Consider the following 15290-nt stretch of genomic DNA (forward strand, 5'->3'; position numbering starts at 1 on the left):
AGTCCTTCTATTCTGAGGCTCTGCCCCCTAACTAACTGCAAGAAACACCCTCTCCACATCTACTCTATTTAGGTCTTTCAAGATTTGTTAAGTATCAGGAGATTCCCCTCATTAAGCACCCATTTACACTAATCTTATTTACTATTTCTCCATGGCTTCTCCAGAGTCTACCACTTGCCTACACACTTGGGTAATTAATCAATCAGTCTAAATGATTTGGGAACATGGAAGTAGAGTGCCTGGGGAAAACATTCCATTCACAAGGAGAATATGCAAGCTCTACACTGGCAACACCAGAAGTTGTGATTAAATAGGCATCAGAGAGTCATAGAATTGTAGAACACAGAAACATGCCCTTGAGTGAACTTGTCCATTCTGACCGTTTCTGACTTGAACCCGTTCTATTTGCCTGACAACATCCCTCTGAAACTTCTATATCAACCTATACAATTTTGTTTTGAAATTTTGTTTTTATTTTTTATTTTATTTTGAGATACAGCACATAATAGGCCCTTCCTGCCCTTTGAGCCATGCTGCCTCAGCCATTCCCCACAACCCTGATGTCACCCTAACCTAATCAATTTATTTATAATGACCAGTTAACTTACCCAGTTCATCTTTCGACTGTGGAAGAAACCAGAGCACCCAGGGAAAACCCATGCATTCCACAGGGAGGACATACAGAGACTCCTTACCGAGAACTGAACTCCAATGGCCCAAAGTGTCATAGCATCATGCTAACAGCTACAGTACTGTGGCATCCATCATTTCCAATCCCAATTACCAGCACTTGTTTGTACTCTTCTATGCCTTGGTAGTTCAGGTACTGGCCTAGATACTTTAGGATATTGGCTTCAATGTTGTAATTTTACCTGCCTCTACCATTTCCTTTGGCAGCTTATTCTATATACCCAGTGCCTTCTGAGTGAAATATGTTTCCCCTTATAGTTTTTAATTCCTCTCCCTCACCTTAAATCTGACCCTCTGGTTTTAGACTCCCTGCCCTGGCAAAAAGACTCTGATGACCCAGCCTTCTTCAGGCTGTTCTTATATCTCAAGCCCTCCATTCCCATAGTATTACAGGAATGATTCGAGCATGACTAAAGCGGTAGCTAACTGGCAGGGGGCAAAGAGTGGGAATAAAGAGAACCTTTTCTGACTGACTGCCGATGATTAGTGGTGTTGCACAGGGGTATATGCTGAGACCAATTTTTTTTACGTTACATGTCAATGATTTAGATGATGGAATTGATGGATTTGGTACAAAGTTTCCAGACAATATGAAGGTAGGTTAAGGGCAAAGAGCTTTGAAGAAGAAGAGAGGCTATAGAAGGACTTAGACAGACTAGGAAAATTGGCAAAGAAATGGCAGATAAAATGCAGTGTTGGGAAGTGTATGATAATGTACTTTGGTAGAAGAAATGAAAGGGTTGACTGTTTTCTAAGTGGAGAGAAAATACAAAAAATACTGAGATACAAAGGGACTTGGAAGTCCTTGTGCAGGATTCCCTGAAGGTTAATTTACAGGTTGAGTCTGTGTTGAGGAAGACAAATGCAATGTTAACATTCATTTCAAGAGGACTGGAATATACAAGCATAGATGTAATGTTGAGACTTCATTGGTGATTCCTCACTTGAGTATTGTGAGCAAGTTTGGGCCCTTTATCTTATAAAGGATGTGCTGAAACTGGAGCGGGTTCAAAGGAGGCTATGAGAATGATTCCAGGATTGAATGGCTCATCATATGATGAGTGTTTGATGGTCTGAGCCTGCGTTCACTAGAGTTCAGAAGAATAAGGGATGGCCTCATTGAAACCTATCAAATGGTGAAGGGCATTGAAAGAGTTTATATGGAGAGGATGCTTCCTTTGGTCTTAAGAATCTTTCACACAGCCTCAGAATAGAGGGACGTCCTTTTAGAACAGAAATGAGGAAGAATTTCTTTAGCCAGAGGGTGGTGAATCTGTGGGATTCATTGCCATGGCAACTGTCGAGGTTGTCTTTATGTATATTTAAAGCAGAGGTTGATAGATTCTTAATTGATCAGGGCATGAAGGGATATGGGGAGAAGGCAGGAGATTGGGGCTGAGAGGAAAATTGAATCAGCCATGTTGAAATGGTGAAGCAGACCCGATGGGTCGAATGGCCTAATTCTGCTCCTCTATCATATGGCCATATATTCTCAAGAATCTTTTCTGCACTCTTTCCAGCTTAATGGCATCTTGACACCCTATAGCTAGGTAACTGAAGCTGCACACAATACTCAAAGGATGATTTCGACAGTTCCTGTATTGTTTCATAATCACCAGTGAAGTCCCAACATTACATCCTTGCTTTTATATGTCATGAAATTTGTTGTTTTACTGCAGATGTCCCAACACTTGTACTCATGACTGATGAACACAAATGAGCTTAAAACTTTCTTCACTACACTGTTTACCTTTGTTGCCACTTTCAGGGAACAATATAACTTTTATCCTTTTGTCACTCTGTTCTGTCCTTTAGTCACACCTTTGCATTTACTGTACAAGTCTTGTTTCGGATTATCATATCAACATGCAACAGTTTGAATTAAATTCTATCTGCCAATTGGTGGCCCATTTTCCTCAATTGATTGAGATCCTGTTGTTTTCTTAGACAGCCTTCTTCGTTGTTCACTATAGCACCAATTTTGGTCTCTTCTGCAAAGTTACTATCAAATGAATGGCATTAGATGATCACATCAATGCTACTTTTCCATCCTCAGTGCTGTGTTCATTTATATGTAGATTGTACTTGGATTGGAAATAGGTTGTCCATTTATCACTCAAACTAGGTTTAATTACAGACTGATATATCAACGGGTTATCATCACAACATTATCATTGACCTGGTTTCCGTGCCACTGATTCACGCACTCAGCCATGGATAACAGAGCTACTTGTGGGAAACGAAAAGCAAGAAAAAACACCAGATGTCAGAGATCTGAAACAAAAACAAAAAAAATTGTAAGTAAACACGAGGAAAACTGCAGAAGCTGGAATTTTAAGCAACATACACAAAATGCTGGTGGAATGCTATGGGCCAGTCAGCATCTATAGGGAGAAGCACTGTCGATGTTTCAGGCCGAGACCCTTCATCAGGACTAACTGAAAGAAGAGATAGTAAGAGATTTGAAAGTGGGAGGGGAAGGATGAAGCCAAAAGCTGGAAAGGTGATTAGCAAAAAGGATACAGAGCTGGAGAAGGGAGACGATCATGGGACAGGAGGCCTAGGGAGAAAGAAAGGGGGAGGAGAGCACCAGAGGGAGATGGAGAGCAGGCAAGAAGTGATTGTGAGAGGGGCAGAGAGAGACAAAAGAGGGAGAAGAAAGGGGGAGGGGAATAATTAATAAATAAACAAACAAATAAATATATAAATAAATAAAGGATGGGGTAAGAAGGGGAAGGGGCATTAACGGAAGTTGGAGAAATCCATATTCATGCCATCAGGTTGGAGGCTACCCAGCCGGTATATAAGGTGTTGTTCCTCCAACCTGAGTTTGGCTTCATCTTGACAGTAGAGGAGACCATGGATAGACATATCAGAATGGGAATGGGATGTGGAATTAAAATGTGTAGCACTGGGAGATCCTGCTTTCTCTGGTGGACAGAGCGCAGGTGTTCAGCAAAACGGTCTCCCAGTCTGCGCCGGGTCTCATCAATATATAAAAGGCCACACCGGGAGCACCGGACGCAGTATACCACACCAGCTGACTCACAGGTGAAGTGTCGCCTCACCTGGAAGGACCACCCGGGATCTTGAGTGGTGGTGAGGGAGGAAGTGTAAGGGCAGCTGACTTGCTCTGCTTATAAGGATAAGTGCTGGGAAGGGAAGGGGGGGACAAATGGACAAGGGAGTCGGATAGGGAGCAATCCATGCAGAAAGCAGAAGGGGGGGGGGGAGGAAAGATGTGCTTGGTAGTGGGATCCTGTTGGAGGTGGTGGAAGTTACAGAGAATTATATGTTGGACACAGAGTGGTGGGGTGGTAGGTGAGGACAAGGGGAACCCTATCCTTAGTGAGGTGGCAGAAGGATGGGGTGAGAGCAGATGTGCGTGAAATGGGAGAGGTGCGTTTGAGAGCAGAGTTGATGGTGGAGGAAGGCAAGCCCCTTTGTTTAAAAAAGTAAGACATCTCCTTTGTCCTGGAATGAAAAGCTTCATCCTGAGAGCAGATGCGGCAGGGACAGACGAATTGTGAGAAGGGGATAGCATTTTTGCAACAGTCGGGTGGGAAGAGAAATAGCCCAGGTTGCTGTGAGAGTCCGTAGGCTTATAGTAGATATCAGTAGATAAACCATCTCCAGAGAGAGAGACATAAAGATCAAAAAAGGGGAGGGAGGTGTTGGAAATGGACCCAGGTAAATTTGAGGACAGGGTGAAAGTTGGAGGCAAAGTTAATGAAGTCAACGAGCTCAGCATGCGTGCAGGAGGCAGCGCCAATGCAGTCGTCGATGTAGCGAAGGAAAAGTGGGGAAAGAATACCCGTATAGGCTTGGAATTTGGACTGCTCCACAAAGCCAACAAAAAGGCAGGCATAGCTGGGACCCATACGGGTACCCGTGGCTACGCCTTTGGTTTGGAGGAAGTGGGAGGAGCCAAACGAGAAATTATGAAGAATTACTCAGCAAGTCAGGCAGCATCCATGGAGAAATCAACAGATAACAATCTTTTAAAATGAAAACAATCCACTAACACTAATGTCATAGATTTGCCTAATAACCTTGGAGCATTTTACTTAATGTTAATTTGCTCACTGAAAATAAACTCTAGAAGAAATACCAGCAGGATGTTCCAAGTGATCAGATTTATTAACACTTCCTGAAGATAATATTTTATGTTTAATATTTCTAGTAGATTATTTGACTAGTTATATATATATATATATATATATAAAACATTGCAATTCCTAAGGTGACAAGTTAAATAAAACAGAATGTTTGCTGAAGAATATTAGTGAATTATTTGAATTGTTAACACCATTCTCATTGCTTCAATAGATCATTGGTTTATTTCATTGATTTGAGTTGAATTACACAGTATGCTAGCAACACACACAAAATACTGAAGGAACTCAGCAGGCCAGATAGTGTCTATGGAAAAATGTACAGTTGACATTTCAGGCCAAAACCCTTCCACTGTATTTTTTTCCATAGCTGCTGCCTGGCCTGCTGAGTTCCTCCAGCATTTTGTGTGTGTTATTCATATTTTCCAGCATCTGCAGATTATCTCTTGTTCATGGTTTCCAGTATGCTAGCCATGGCTTCCTTCCCATGGTCAGGAAGGTTTGCCAATCATAGCTCCATTCTTTACTATAGTCCGGGAGGAAAACATTATGACATGGCAATGGGACATTACTGGAGCATCTGACATGGCCAGAATAAATGCTAAAAGCAAGAGAAGATGCACTGAATCAGAAGGTGTTCAATGGACAGTGTCTTACCTTAAAGTCAAAGACAATTAACTATCAAAGTGACATTCCTAAGGTTGAAATGTCTCATACTAGATGGCATGCACTTAAGGTGAGAGGGGGTAATTTTAATGGAGGTGTGAGGGACAGGTTTTGTAGTGGGTCATGGAATGCACTGCCTTGGGTATTTCCTGTTGTTCCTCTCCTTGCCTTGTGCCACATTGGGTGGCAACATTTCCATCTCTTTTGCATTTGTCTGTTTTTTTACGAAGCTGAGTTGCTTGCTCTAAGCTCAACCCAGCATGGATGGAAAGCATGCTAGGAGCCAGCGGATTCGAACATGGGACCGCTCTCCTCGAAATCCAGTGCAGATGCCACTACACCACAGGCCAGCAAAGCCTAGGGTAGTGATAGTGATAGGGACTTTTAAGAGACATTTTGATAGGTGCATGAATGTGAGGAAAATGGAGGGATATGGGCATTGTGTAGTCATAAGACACTATATTAATTAGTCATTTGATTACTAATTTATTTGGTTTGGCACAATATTGTGGGCCAAAAGACCTGTTCCTAGGCTGTACTGTTATATGTTCTATGTACGTGTAACGCTCACACGATTGGCTGGTGTACGTTTAGGGGAAAATCCATCCACCTACCAAACCGTATCTCCCGTATACATGGATGCTGTGAAATGCGCAGTGGTACAAACTCGCACACACAATATCAAACTGCACGCCATGTGTGTTTACAGAATACACTTCATAAATCTTACTAGAACTAAGTGATTAATAGCAATACGATATATATGAAAGAAAAGAAAGGCAAGAAAAGGTGCCAGAACTTATCAGTCAACACGTGCACAATTGTTGGCGCTCAACCATCAAAGTCTTTGGTCCACTATTCGACCTTCTCTGACCTCCACAACCGGCCACTCGGGACCAACTTCAGTGGTCCACCAGAGCATATCCAGCACCATCTGCCTTCCTCAGGATCTCCCCTTACAACCCTCCCAAAAGTCCGCCACTAGCTTACAGACCCACAAGAAAGAATAACATCTATCCCAATTGGTTAAAGAATGAATAAAATTCTCATTATCATTAATTATAACCCAAACAAGCTACAAGCGAAAGCACTCTCTCTCCAGTTAACCTAACAAAGAAGCATTCTTACTTTTAACTTAACAAAGAAGCAATTTTGATTAACACACACAGTAATATAAAAAAGAAATCCCTTTACATACATATACATATTACCATATACTACATTGAAATTTATTTTCTTGCAGGCATTAACCGGAACTCAGCATGAAATTCAACAAATTCAGATGACCTGCCTTTACATTTTGTACCAAAACTCCCTACTTCTGATAAAAAAAAAGTGTGCATTTTCACTCACTTTTTTCTTTTTCCACAGGTGCTGCCTGACCTGTTGTTTCTTTTATTTCATATTTCTAATGTTTTGTAACTAATCTCTGACTTCCTTTGTTGTCACTTACCTCTTTCAATTTATATCTCCTCTAGTCAGTTCAGCTTTGATTGACACATCTTCCCCACCCTCTCTCAGCCAGTACAGTTAGTTATCTATATAGCATTTGGTCTTCTGCAGGTTTAACTCCAAAGCCAAACTTTGTTTTCTCTCCAATCCCTTTCCATCTCTGCAGCTTAAAATATAGTTGATTTCTAACTTTTCTGAATTCTAATGATGGATCATCAACCAAAATCATTAGTTCTGTTTCTTACACCATTGATTCTGCCAGGCATGTTGATTATTATTGAGCAAGATAAGGTTTGAATTCAGACTGACAACAGATACAGTTTTCAAGAACATGCACTTAATTTGGAACTTTATAAACCAGATCACATTGTGGGGAAAGGGGAGAGGGTTTCAGATAATTCAATTTCATCCATTATCATAGTTCTTGCTGCCTTCCATCATTAAGTTCATCTTTCTTCAAAAAGTCTCACCATCTGAGTCATGCCGTCTTTCACAGCTACCACAGGAGTTACCAAAGCCTGAAGTCCCACAACATCAGGTTCAAGGACAGCAACTATAGCTGAACATCACGATGATAACTTTGAATACTTGATGCTCAAATTTTAATCGTGTTCTTTCTTGAAAAACATTGTGTATAATTTATGAGTTATTGCATGAGGAGCATTTGATGGTTCTGGGCCTATGCTCAGAAGAATGAGTAGGGAACTCACTAAAACCTATTTGAATATTGAAAAGCCTAGATAGAATGGATGTGGAGAGAATGTTTCCCATAATCGTGGAGTCTTGAACCAGAGGGGGCACAGCCTCAGAATAGAGGGATGTCCCTTTAAAACAGAAATGAGGAGCAACTTCTTCTGCCAGAGGTTGGTGAATCTGTAGAATTCATTGCCATTGATGGCTGTGGAGGCCACATCATTAAGCATATTTACAACAGAGTTTGATAGCTTCTTGATTAGTACAGGCTACAAAGATTATGGCGAGAAGGCAAGAAAATAGTTTTGAGAGAGATAATAAATCAGCACTGGGTGGTGGGGTGAAGATACATCTCTACCAAAGGAGTTGTAGGACATTCCTTCTGTCTGCTAGCCTGTAGTCCCCCCCCCCCCCCACCACCACCATTCCTTGCCCTCGATCAGGGTCACGTGAAGCCATGGGAGCAGGTGGTGAATGGTCGTATGAGCATATCACAAGTCCTGGTTATGCAACCATTGACAGCAAGCAGGCTATCTCTGAAGTGTACTGATAATGACTGGGGTGACTTGTCTTGTAAAGATGCCATGCAGGAGAAGGAGATGGCAAACGACTTGTGTAGAAAAATTTACCAAGAAAAATCGTCGTCAAGGAAAGACCACAATTACCCATATCATATAACACAGCTCGTAAAAAAATATAACAAACAAACAAATAAATGAGCCGTGATGGAATGGTGCAGCAGACTGGATGGGCCAAATGGCCTAATTCTGCTCCTCGGTCTTATGTCTTATCTGCAGTCTTGTGCTTGTATTTATGCAAGTGGGATTCATTTGTCTGAACAAATAGAGCATAATATAAAATTGTTGTAAGAACTGATGCCCCAGGAATGGATGCACAATATATAAAACCTGCAAAATAAATATTTAAAAGTCAGTTTTAGACATAAAAAGATGGACTTCTTAAAGCATGTCGCCACAGGATGTAAACTAAAGTGTTTGAAGGTAATAATTGTACCAATTGTAATTCTGATACATATTCCTCATTACAGTTTTAGCAATGAATCTCATGAATGTTTAGCTGGAGGCAGAGTGAGTTGATGAAAATAATTTGTAATTACATATTGTAACAATTATATGACTTTAAATGTTAATGGCTGCTGATTGTTTCCCTGGAACATTTTTATCAGAAGAGAAATTAGCAACGCAACAAGTGATCAATGAAGAAAAGTTAATGGGATAACAATATTCTTTTAAGCAGATGATTTTATAACAAATGTTCTTGGAGCTGATTTGCACAATTTGACATTCACTTATGGTGTGGAGAGGGATTATTTAGTTATTTATCCAGCGATGCAGTGTAGAACAGATCCTTCTGGCCCTTTGAACCATGCTGCCAGCAACCCCCAATTTATTCCTAGCCGAAGCAGGGGACAATTTACAATGACCAACTGACCGACTAACTGACGTGACTTCGGGCTGTGGGAGGAAGCGGGAACACCTGATGGAATCCACGCATTCCAAGGGGAACTCCTTACCAATTTCATCAGAATTGGGCTCTGAACTCTGACGCCCCAAACTGTTGTGCTAACTGCAACACTTTGGTAACATCTACTTACGTACTTAAGCCTGCAAATCAGAGGAGGTGTTGCTTTCAAGCATGCATCAAGGCTATGACTAGATCGCTTCACATATAAGAAACAGTGCACTGTGAATTGATAGACAGTTAGTGGATCCATAAGGAACGTCCAACTGCCAGCGGCTCTTGGGTCGGTTCACCTCTAACTGAGGTGCAGGTTCAGAAAAATGATAAAGTCCAAGGGGATTTCAAGGTGGTGGTAAGGGCAGATACATTGGGAAAATTTAAGAAACTTTTAAATAGACACATGCATGAAGAAAATGAAGGGTGATGTAGGATGGCAGGGTTTGATTGATGTAAGGTAGATTAAAAGGTCAGCACAACATTCAGTCTAATATCCATGATACATCTTCAGTTCAAAGATTCCAAAGGTACATTTAAAGGTTAGAGAAATGTATGCAATATAAATCCTAAATGCTTTCTCTTCACAACCATCCATGAAAGCAGACGAGTGCCCCAAAGAATGAATGACAGTTAAATGTTAAAACCCCAAAGCCCCCCTCCCAGCTCCTCTGTCCCATGTATAAGCAGCAGCAAGCAATGATCCCCTCTTCCTCACCAGCAAAAAGCATCTGCACTCGTGTGCAGCAAAACATCAATAAAGACGCAGACTTGCAGAACCCCAAAGAATACTTGTTCACCTGGTAATTCAACATACCACAGGCTCTCATTCTCCCTAATAAGGGAAAAAGAGCAGTTTCCATTTCACAGCAAGAGGGGAGACATAACAAACAACTTGCTGATTTATGATGTTAAAAGTCCGTTTCCAAGCTCTGTGCCCAAATAACTCGGGTCTCTGGACACACAGCCAGCATCCAGCTTGCTGCTCTCGATCTTCCATCTCACATGACACACTGATTCCCTGCAGAGGCAATGACCACGAGTCTGCCTGTCTCCAGAGCTATGGAATCTCAGAATCCTGAAGGCAAGCTAACCTTCTGAGCTGCATCCTTGTTATCTCGAATAATAGGCATTTGTGAGACCCCGAGAGCGGGTCCCATTCCAGCAAAGAACCAAAGTCAGCATGTAACTCCAGGTCAGGGCCTTCAAAAGAACCCTGAAGGGAAAAAAATAGAAATATTAAAGATAGAAATAAGCTGTTTCCGAAGATGCAAGCAAAAGAGTCGCTGTTTTAGGCGCCATTAGCTCCTTAGCAAGATGATAGTTAAAAGTTATTTAACTATCCTATTTACCTGTCCTACTGCAATGAACATTCTTTAAACATGCAGTCCAAGGTCCCAATGGCAATTAGCACCACCTAATATCATTCCATTTGTTTTATACTCTTTTTTTGTACTCTTTGAAACTTCATGCTTCTTCGATACATATTTTATTTTCAATTTTCCTGGCCAACTGAGCAGCCTATCCATATTTTCCTGCATCCATTTACTTTCCTTCTGTCAACTATAGGGTTGGTATTATATCATTAGAGTCTTACAAAATCTCAACCCCTCTCATAATCTTATAAGTGACGATGTGATTTTTCTAAACACCACAGGTAAAAATTAACGCTTCCTAATCTCACTTTATCAAATTATTCCCCTCCAGTGTGTTATACTTGGTAGTTAAATCTATTTCTTCACATTGATGCAATGTCACCATTAATTGTAATAGAAAACTGATGGAAGAGCTCAGGAGAATTTGTGGAGGAAATGAACTGTTAACATGTTGAGTTGGACCCTGCATTATGAGTTTAGATGTAGAGTCGCACCCCAATCAGTTCACAGTTCCTTTCCCCCACTCAATTTGCTGAGTTCCTCCAGCAGAATGTATTTTGCTCCAGATTCCAGCATTTGTAGTCGCTTGCGTAGTTCCTTGCATCAATACTTACTGTGATCAATCGTTGCCAATGACTTAGGAGACAGTTAAGAGGCAACTACAGATAGACCAGGATATCAGATTTCATTCTCTGATAGACGTCATTGAAATAAGTGTGAGCCCCCTGTTGGTCACATGATGTTGCCTCCTGGCTGTCTGCGTTATCACTATCAGTTGATACACAAACCAGCATCCAAGCCAGAGCAGTATGTTATCGAGAGCAAGCTGATGCCCATGCAGCAGGCTCCCCCCTCCCCTCCACACAGTTGATAAGTACAAAGAAGCAGCAGAGGCGGATAAAGTTTGGCACCAGCAGCATCGCAAGAGTTGTCAGTCAGCGTTGAACTTAACGTAGGATTGCCTTCGGTACTCCAACTCCAGATTTTTCCTCAGGGTTTACTCCTGGAGCCTTCCTCATGAGTGGGTATAGCTGTAAGTCAAATGAAGTTTGAGATCAGAGTTTTCCTTCTCCTAGAGGAGCTGTCAAATGCGCTGACAAGCCCTGCCTGCCCAAAGCAACTGGTTTTAAGGTGTCAGTAAGCTACCTTTGCCCCTTCTCCTGTCAGTAGAAATAGTTCTGCTGGGCTTAATATCTAAGCAAATTGTGAAGCCAGGAGCTTGGAAGTCAGAGGTTATTTGAGACACATGCCATTGGGAGCATTTAATAGGCAGTAGGAGCTTATCCCCACTAGCCCCCCCCCCCCCACCGCCACCAGTTATGACAACCTTAAGGAACTGAAACAAGTCTTTTCTTCTTCCATGATGAATTGCATTTTTAAAAGACACTGTTTTGCTTTTGAACCTGATTTGAAAGACCAATTACAATGAAATTACTACCTGTCAGTTACTTCAGGGCAATTTAGAATGATCAAACCCAGGAACTCTGCATAAAACAGCCTCTGATCACTAAGAAACTTGTTGAAGCATTCACTGAATCTTGTTTTTGCTTGGACATAAGAAAATGCCTGCTGTGGAAATCAGCAAATAACTTTATATGTAATCAGACCTCAAGGTACTTTTCTTTATTTTAGAGTGTTTAATGTTTGCAGTTTGATGTTAAGTCTGAAATGTTCAGCCCTAAGATAGTACACATGACCATAAGGCATTTTGACTATTTAGAATCATAAAACTATGCCGCATGATAACAGGTACTTTGGTCCAACTGATTCATGCCAGGTGCAGAGCTTGCTAGTCTGTTACCAAGGTCAATGCATAATTTTAATCAAGGTCATCTGGGTTTTTGCAAAAAATTGGACAACTCACATTCTCCTGAGAAGCGATAGGATGGAGCCTGGCACCATTGATTAAGGATCCAGATGGAAAAGACTTGATTTTGGTCCATGAGCCAGGTCATATCCAGTTCTGGGTTTAGACATGCCATAATGGTGTGCAAGGTCTGCCATCGGGTTAAAGTATTGTGTGGTACAGTTCTACTATAAACTATCCCTGACTTAAGTTGTTGTTAATGAATGAGATACAACAGGCTCCAGGGAAATAAATAGGGGAAAGGATAGGATTTTTCTGAGATCAATTTAAGTTTTCTGAAGACATCACTATTGTTGGCTGAATCAAAGGTGGTGATGAATCAGCATATAAGAGGGAGACTGAAAATCTGGTTGAGTGGTGCCACAACGACCTCTCACTCAACATCAGAAAAATCAAAGAGCTGAATATTGACTACAGGAGGAAGAAATCAGAGCTCCAAGAGCCAGTGTTCATTAGAGAATTGGAGACCAAGAGGGTCAGTAACTTTCAATTCCTGGGTTTATCATGTAGAGGATCTGTCCTGGGACCAGCATATGAACGTCTTTTCAAAGAAACCATTTTGGTGCCTCTACTTTCCTAGAAGTTTGCACAGGTTCGGTATGTCATCTAAAACTTTGACTAACTTCTATACATGCATAGTGCAAAGTATCATGACTGATTGCATCACAGCCTGGTATGGAAACATCAATGCCCCGGAATAGAAAAGCTTACAAAAAGTAAAGGATACAGCCCAGTACATCACAGAAAAATCTCTTCCAACCATTGAGCACATCTATAAAGAACACTGCCACAAGAAAGTAACATCCATCAGTAAGGACCCTCGCCATCCAGGCTATGCTCTTTTCTCATTGCTACCATCAGGAAAGTGATACAGGACCTGTAGGTCCTACACCACCAGGTTCAGGAACAGTTATTGTCCTTCAGCCATTAGGCTACAAACCAGCGAGGACAATTTCTTTCACAACAACATTGAATTGATCACTGAATGCAACTTATGGACTCGTTTCATTTATTTAATTTGCTAGCATTTGCACAATATAACTTCTTCTGTACATTGGTTATCTAGTCAGTCTTCGTGTGTAGTTTTCCATTGAGTTTCTTTGTTCTATTGTGAACCAGCAAAAAAATGAGTCTTGGAGACAGTGACAAAAACATACTTAGGCAATAAATTTATTTTGAACCATGAACTTTGAGAGGTGGCATGGACTAGCTGGACAAGTGGCCCTTCTCTGTGGAAGTGAGAGGGAAGGATGACAGAAGATTTGGTAGGTGAGAGGTGGAGCCCAGTAAAGTGGTGAGGGTGTGGGGTAGAGAGGGTTAATAGACAGACGGTACCAGGTGGGGGTGGGAATGAAAGGTGAACAAAAGGAGAAGAAAGGCAGATGGAGGGGGATGTGGAATTTAATCTGTCCATCACCCCTCACTTAACTAGTTCCATGTATCACCTACCAGCCTCTGCCTGTATCTTCCCCTCATTTGCCCATTCCTTATACCTACCCTTTCCCTTTCTTATCCATTTTCATCTATCAACTACCAGCCTCTCTCTCTGTCTCTTAATACTCCTCTCACTCCCACCTGCCCACCAGTCCCACTTACCTGGTTCCACCTATCAGCCTCTTAATCTTCCTCCTCCCCTCTCACTTCTCTATACTTGCTATCTTCCCGCTCCACTCTCAGCTCTAATATTTGGCCTTGACTTGAAACACCAACCATTTTCCCCTACAGATACCACTTGGCCTACTGAATTCTTTCTTTGCTTTACAGATTATTAGATCTTTCCTATCTTAGATCCATGTAAATTTCTGAAGTGCAAATAAATTTACACCGTTTCAAATTCCCATCATCTTAAAAAGAAAGACTCTTTGACAAAAAATATGATATTTGAAAAACCTAGTAGTTTAACAGAGACACCTATCAATTAAAAAATAAATGGATTAGTCTTCTGACAAGGCATCAGAAACATCAATCAAATTGTTCTATTATTAACATTTGTAGACTATATTTCAAAGTTACTAACTTTGGCACATATTGTGATGAGTTTTAGCTTTCAAATAATTGTTTTAAATCGTATGCCATCCAACTACTCTGCTGTTCTTGTGTAACTGGGAAATGCACTTATTGTTTTTTTTCTTTGTACATCAATGCAGAGGATTCTTGGTCCTATTTTTTCTAGCAATAAAATGGGATAAGTTATCTTTAGTTGTCTACAAGAAGGAGTTACTCAGAATGGCCCCACCATTTAGGTCTGTAAGACAGGCTTGCCCGACCCATGGCCTTTCACATTTTTGTACCCTCAGATTTCTGGAAATGAGACAGACACTGAGTCTACATTCCCACTGTTAAGCTAGAAGTGCAGAAAATCACTCCCAACCTTGAGGCTTTAAATATGTCAATGAGTCTGTTGTGGAGAGTGCAAAGACAAGGTTTTAGAGAAGAATAAGCCAATGTTCTCAAGTAGTCATGTGAGCACTTGTTCTCAGTTTATGGCTGACATACATAATTAATGAGCTGTTTAAAATGTCAACCTGCAGATGACACTTATTCAAATAATTGATGTTGCTCAGAGGATTCAGTTAATGTCAGGTCAAATATCCAAATCTTAATTGACCTTACAAGCAGATATCAAATGTTAAATATTCTACTTCCAGTGTCACAACTAAATAAAAAGCCTTTATAATAAAATAAAATGCTTTATTGTTATTTCAAGGTGAAGATTCTGAGTTATTTTATATAGAAATCATTAAAATTGATACATCTTCTGCACTGGATTAACCAGAACTTCTGGTCATCCTCAGGATACAGCCATTTTTATTTTATTTATTTATTTGGAGATCCAACACGGAACAGGCTCCTCGGACCCAATGAGCCACACCTCCAGCCACTCATCTATTTAACCCTATCCTTCTCACAGGATAATTTCCAATGACTAATTAACCTATTAACCAGTACTTCTTT

At 40.9% G+C, this 15290-nt stretch overlaps 1 protein-coding gene and 1 long non-coding RNA gene across 5 annotated transcripts in view; one reads left to right on the plus strand and one right to left on the minus strand.

Annotated features, from left to right (window-relative positions):
- Nucleotides 1–15290, plus strand: part of LOC132394274 (contactin-associated protein-like 5) — a 1716192-nt gene that overhangs the window by 1006396 nt on the left and 694506 nt on the right. The window lies entirely within an intron of this gene.
- Nucleotides 1–15290, minus strand: part of LOC132394275 (uncharacterized) — a 35285-nt gene that overhangs the window by 7744 nt on the left and 12251 nt on the right. For 2 of the 4 annotated variants that reach the window (XR_009512254.1, XR_009512253.1), the window contains exon 4: nucleotides 2870–11499. This is a non-coding gene — a long non-coding RNA (uncharacterized LOC132394275). The remainder of the gene's footprint in view (nucleotides 1–2869; nucleotides 11500–15290) is intronic. The other 2 variants (XR_009512255.1, XR_009512256.1) reach the window with 2 other exon arrangements.

Source organism: Hypanus sabinus, chromosome 5 (genome assembly GCF_030144855.1).
Source record: "Hypanus sabinus isolate sHypSab1 chromosome 5, sHypSab1.hap1, whole genome shotgun sequence".
NCBI classification, from domain to species: domain Eukaryota; kingdom Metazoa; phylum Chordata; class Chondrichthyes; order Myliobatiformes; family Dasyatidae; genus Hypanus; species Hypanus sabinus.